Source organism: Jatropha curcas, chromosome 10 (genome assembly GCF_041381405.1).
Source record: "Jatropha curcas cultivar XTBG-Jc1 chromosome 10, XTBG_Jcur_1.0, whole genome shotgun sequence".
Taxonomy (NCBI): Eukaryota; Viridiplantae; Streptophyta; class Magnoliopsida; order Malpighiales; family Euphorbiaceae; genus Jatropha; species Jatropha curcas.
Window position 1 is genome coordinate 11,589,890 of NC_143160.1, and position 6,092 is coordinate 11,595,981.

Consider the following 6,092-nt stretch of genomic DNA (forward strand, 5'->3'; position numbering starts at 1 on the left):
ACAGGTAAACTTCGGGACGAAGTTTTTATTTAGGAGGGGAGAATTGTGACATCCTACCGAGTCGAGTCTTAGCATAGAGTCGAGTAGTCGAGTTGAGTCGAGTTGAACTAAACCCGGTTGGGGTAAAATGGGTGTATAAGTGGAGTTACTTGAGTGAGAGAAAAAGATCAAAGTATAAGGGTTAGGATTTATTTGCACTAAAACATACAGCTTGGGTGTTAAGTTGTAACCTTCTTACAATTGAGGTACCATTTAGAACTTTTACACACAAAGTCATGGATCTTTTAGAGCCTACCCGTGCATACCCATTTCACTTTCCCATTTTTCATCTTTATCTTCATCTTCTTCATTTTCTTCCTTTCCTCTTCCACCTTCCTTTCAATTTTAATGGTAGTTAAGCTTTAACTTCAATTCTTCTTCTATCCAAGTAAGTAAACCTTCTTGAAGTTCATAATTGAATCATTTGGTGCTATTATTTTAGAATTCATAAGAATTCTTATTTATAGGTGAAGGGAGTTCAAAGAGTGTAGAAAAAAGAAGTTAAAGAAGAGAAGCTCAAGCTTTTGGAGTAAAGGTTTGATATCTCTTTTCCTTTCCCATTTTCTTTGTATGAGATTTGTGTGGTGTGTTGCTATGAGACCATATTGCTTTATGTGAGTGGGAGGACTGGTAATGGTGAGAAAACAGGGGAAAACAGGGGAAGTATTGAATAAATGAAGTGAATATTGAGTTTATGTTGAAACAGGTTTTGTTGGAAATTTTACCAGTAACTTCATCTTGATTTTGACCCCATTTAATGATGGAATTAGGAAGTGTCATAGAAGAGTTATTTGTTCCTCTATGTGTTAGCTTTACATGGGTTTTTGAATCATCCAAATTGGAGTTGTATATGGAGAGATATGACCAAAAGAGTACAGACTGTGCAGGCTGGAACACGCGAAGCGCGCGCGCGAATCGCATGACGAGCTCGCGTTGCCTTCTCGCGCTCGCGATTTTCAAATGCGCGCTCGCGACTTTCACCTGAAACTCTCTGACTCTTATTTGGCACATCTCGCGCTCGCGACTTTCAAGTGCGCGCTCGCGACTTGTGCTCGCAAACTCTCTAACTCTCATTTGGCACTTCTCGCGCTCGCGACTTTGAAGTACGCGCTCGCGTACTTGGCCCTTGGCCTGTAAGCGCTCGCGACCTTCATCGCGCGCTGGCGAATTTGGCCTGGGAACTCACTGTCTCTCATTTGGCACTTCTCGCGCTCGCGACTTTCAAGTACGCGCTCGCGACTTGTGCCCGATAACTCACTGTCTCTCAGTTGGTGCTTTACGCGCTCGCGACCTTGCAAGGCGCGCTCGCGACTTGTGTTTTCATGCATTTTTGGACTTCATTTTCAATGCAATTGTATTCCTTTGCTTCACTTATATGCCTCCAATCATTTTAACATCAAATTCAACATTAGAACATGTATCAAAACAACATGCAAGCATGCAAATGATGTGAAATCAAATAAACATTATGAATTATGAGGTTATGAGCTATGAAATGATGTTGTGTTATATTATTGACATACCAACATTATGCTCCATTGAGGTTAGGTAGAAACCATGTAGATAAGGCTATGTCGCGACATAGGATAGCAGATCTGCACCCCATACAGTTTGATACTCCGGCTACAGGCCGTTGAGTGAATATGATTATATGGGCCATAGCAGCCAAGCATACAGTATTCATCCAGTTTCATACAGTTTTTCTTATCACTTCGGTTTCACTATAACCTTATGGAGCCATACAGATATCTTGACATAACATTCCATGAATCATACATTATTACAAACAGTACAAAAGATAAGCAACGTATAATGAAGGATCATGCTATATGTGCTTATATGTTTAATTATCCACATGCATTTACATGCTTATTTCTATCTATGGATGTGTTTAATTGTTTCTTTATCTGTTGAGATATCCACTGAGCTTTATTTGCTCAGTGAGTTACCTGTTTAACTCGCAGGTTTTGAGATTGGCCAGTAGAGAGTCAGCTTACAACTGCTGCAGTTCATCTGTAGAAGACTCAGTCTTCAGGGTAGCTACTCATTTTAATATGTATCTTTTGTCTACCCTTTTTATGGCATGTACAGGGCACTCAGTTGGGCCCATTTCATTTTGACACTAGTATCATGTTTTGTAAATATAAATTACATTATTATTGTAAACAACATTAGCATAATATTATATTCAATATACATTATGACTTCAGCATGTCAGGCCATACAGTCAACCAGTTTGTAACGTCTCGGTCCGGTTCATTCAGGATTACGGGTGGACCGGGAAGGGGTGTTACACTGTACATTTCAATATTAATTTTCAGATACTGTATTTAAGGATTAAACTTCTAGCAACATATGAGAAATAAATTCATTTATCAATTATTTCTATTTGAATATTGAGAAGAGATATTATATAATAATATGATGTTTTTTTTTTTTATTGAGGGCGTCTAACAAACTTTGCAAGCAACAAGATACTACTCCCTTCATTTTACTTTAATAGCAACAAATAGACATTTTATCTTGTTCCACTTTAAGTATTTATCTAGAATTTTGAAAGTATATTAATTATTTTTTTTCAGTTTTACCCATATGTATAGGTGTTTTGTAACAAAATTAGATAGGGAGCTTTTAATTTTAAGAAGGGCAATTTAAACCTTCCACCATATTTTTTTAGAAAATCAATATTTTTCAATCATTTTCTTAATCCTTATAAAAAGATCAAATGTTGTTATTAAAGTAGAACGAGGGGAATAACATCCTAAGAGAACTGGAACTTGAGATATCATGTTGTCCATATTTTTATAGAAAGTGAGAAGATCCCATGACATATATACCTGATTGATAATAAAAGTTAATATTTTGATTTAAGTTAAAACCTTGGATATTTATCAATTTAATTAACTATCAAAATTATTGAAATTTCATATTTAATTTACTAGTGTTACATATTATTATTATTACTTCCTAATGAACTCGCCATTACTACGAAAAAACAAAATAATTTCAAGTAAAATTTGACTATTTGATTGTTGAGAATGACAGTGTTGAGATGGTGAACCTAAAGCAAGAATGGAACTAGATTTTAGAAAGGGAGGAGATCCGGATTCGGCAACAAGCAAAAAGCATTCTGGCTTCAATACGATGATCGGAATTCAAAATATTTTCATGCAATTTTAAAGGGTAGGAGGGCAACGAACCGGACTCAAAGGATTAAAAATAATGCAGGTGTTTGAGTCGATGGGAGGTTGGATATGCAGGCCACTTTCGCCATTATTTTGAGTCTCTTTATGAAGGACAGGAAGCGGATAGTGCTAGAATTATCGGGCTTGAGAAACGAAAGGTAACCTAGGAGGATAACTTGGTATTGGCTCCTTTTTAGGATGAGGAGTTTAAGGAATCAGTTGCACCAAGATAAATCCCCTAGCCCAGACAGATTGAATGCAACATTTTTTCAAAAATTTTGGCATATTTTTGGGAGGGATGTGATTACTGGCTGTAGAAATTGGCTTCAGAGAGGTATTTTCCCTGATTCTTTAAATGATACTCTTATTATTCTCATTCCTAAAACGAATAGTCTGGAAATGGTTAAAGAATTTAGGCCAATTGCTTTTTGCAATGTTTTATATAAAATATTGTCGAAAGATAGACTTAAGCATATTTTGGGTAAACTTATTTCACAAAGCTAAATACTTTCTTTAAAGCTAAATACTTTCTGAACGGGGACTTTCTTTCAGCTTCTTTAAGAAGCAATATTAGTTTTACTTGGAGCAGTGTTTTGCATGCTCAGGATGTGTTAAAACAAAGCTACCGTTAAAGAGTGGAGGATGTATTAGTATAATCTTATCCTTAAATTCCAAAAGAAGGTAATTTTTATGTGGAGGATGGAAGGGACTTTATAACAAGGGATTTACGAGTTGTTGATCTTATAAACAAGGATAGGGCTAATCGGGTGATAAAACTCTTTAGCACTAGAGATATAAGGGCTATTTTGAATATTCCTTTAGGGGTGAGACAAAGGGAAGATTGTGTTATATGGCATTTTGAGAGGAAAGGGGTTTATACGGTGCATTCGAGCTATTATCTTAGTCTGCAAAGTCTAGGAAGGGGAGGCAAGCGGCTTGAGGGAGATATATGGAGGAAAATCTAGTGTTTGTGCACGAGTTCATTTGGAAAGTGTTGAGGGGATCATTCCTACTAAAGTTAAGTTAGTTGAGAGAGGTATGAGAATTGAAAAACAGTGTTGTTTGTGTGGGGATGATGAAGACATAAACCATATGTTTTTTAGGTGTGCCAAGGTGAAGGAGGTTTGGAGGCTTGGTGGTCTAACTTTAGCACCAGAAAATTTTTCGTTTAACCAGTTTTTTACATAGGTAATGAAAGAGCTAGATGTCACTCAAGTAGCACAAGTCGCAGCTATTATTTGGAAAATCTAGCCGGCTCGAAATGGTGTTATGTGGAGGCAAGAAGAGTGGAATTCTCGATCAATTATCTAGCATGCTACAACTATTGTTCATGAATGGGCGGAAAGTAACGGCAGACCTCGATATCAGGGGTCGTCCCGATCTCAAGCTGGTGTTGTTAGTTCAACTAGTCTGTAAGACCGACTTGGATTGTGTACAACGCAACGAAACCTGACCCAACCTGTCCCACAATCGCTGGTTGGCCCCAGTTGGCAGGCATTCACGGATGGTGCAATCTTCTTGGAATTGCATAGTGGAGGCTATGGAATAATTTTTGAGAATGAGGAAGGTGAATTTTTACAGTCATTAAGCAATATTTAGAACCGCTTTTAATTGAAGCTTTGGCTGTGAGACAATCTCTCTTGTGGTTACAAAACAATTTTTTTATCTCCAGGGTGTATTTTTATGGACTCTCAGAGCTTAATTTCACTTATTCAATCTTCAAATTTAGATTTATCAGAGATTAGGGTAGTTATTAGTGATTGTAGAATGCTTTTAAGTCAAAGATGTAATGTTTCTATTAGATGGATTAGATGACAAGCCAATATAGGGGCTCACTTGTTAGCTCGAGCTTCCTATAATTATTCTAGGTCTCATGTCTGGAATAATGTTCCTACATATTTGTTGTCTGTTTATCATTTAGTTTAATAATATTTGGAGGTTTCTTTTCCAAAAAATAAAACAGTCATAATTTATTAATTATTTCATATGTGAGCCAAATGCATAAATTACTCCCTATACTTGGCAAAAAAAACCTTGTAGCCCCCAAACTTCGCAATTGACCTATTATATCCTTAAACTCTTTCAATTTTGTAACTATTATATCTCTGACTACACTAGCCATCAAGTGCGCGCTTTCAATTGCTTAATAAGAGAGTATACCAATTAAACAGAACCACGTGTTAAAGAAACACTTTAACCCCCAACTACTAAATCTTCTATTTCTCTCGTTTACATCTTATCGTTCCACCATGGCTGTTTCTTTAAGAGGTCCAACTATAACAACTTTTTTGAATCTACAATAACAACTTAAATTAGAACTAATATTTCTTTGTCAGTGTCAAGAAATATGAAAAACTAAGGGCTTGAAGCCATTGGTGAGTAACTACATGTAAACACTCTAAGAGATATTTAATCAAACACTTAGAACGCAATGAGAAAAACAATATAAAGCAACACCCAAAGCACCAAAATCAATCCTAACAGTATCACTATCACTATGCAGCATAAAACAACAGAAAGAAAAAAATAAAATGAAAAATAAAAAATGAAAAATGAAAAAAAACTGGAATTTAATTTTAGAGGATCACAAGATTTTTTTTTGCTAAGTACAGATATTAATTTATGCATTTGACCTTTTCTATGGTATTAAAATAAGATATAATTTGTGGTAGATAGAATCGAGCTAACATTTTCAGAAAATAAAGGCCTTTTAAGTAGAAAAGTAGAACAAGAATACTACTCCTGATGGTCATTTTCATTGACCATTTAAAAATCTGAAATATCAGTATTTTATTACTTGGAATATTCTTGGACCAGATTCATCCATATTGGTGAATGGTGACCACCACAGCACAACTATCAACCAAT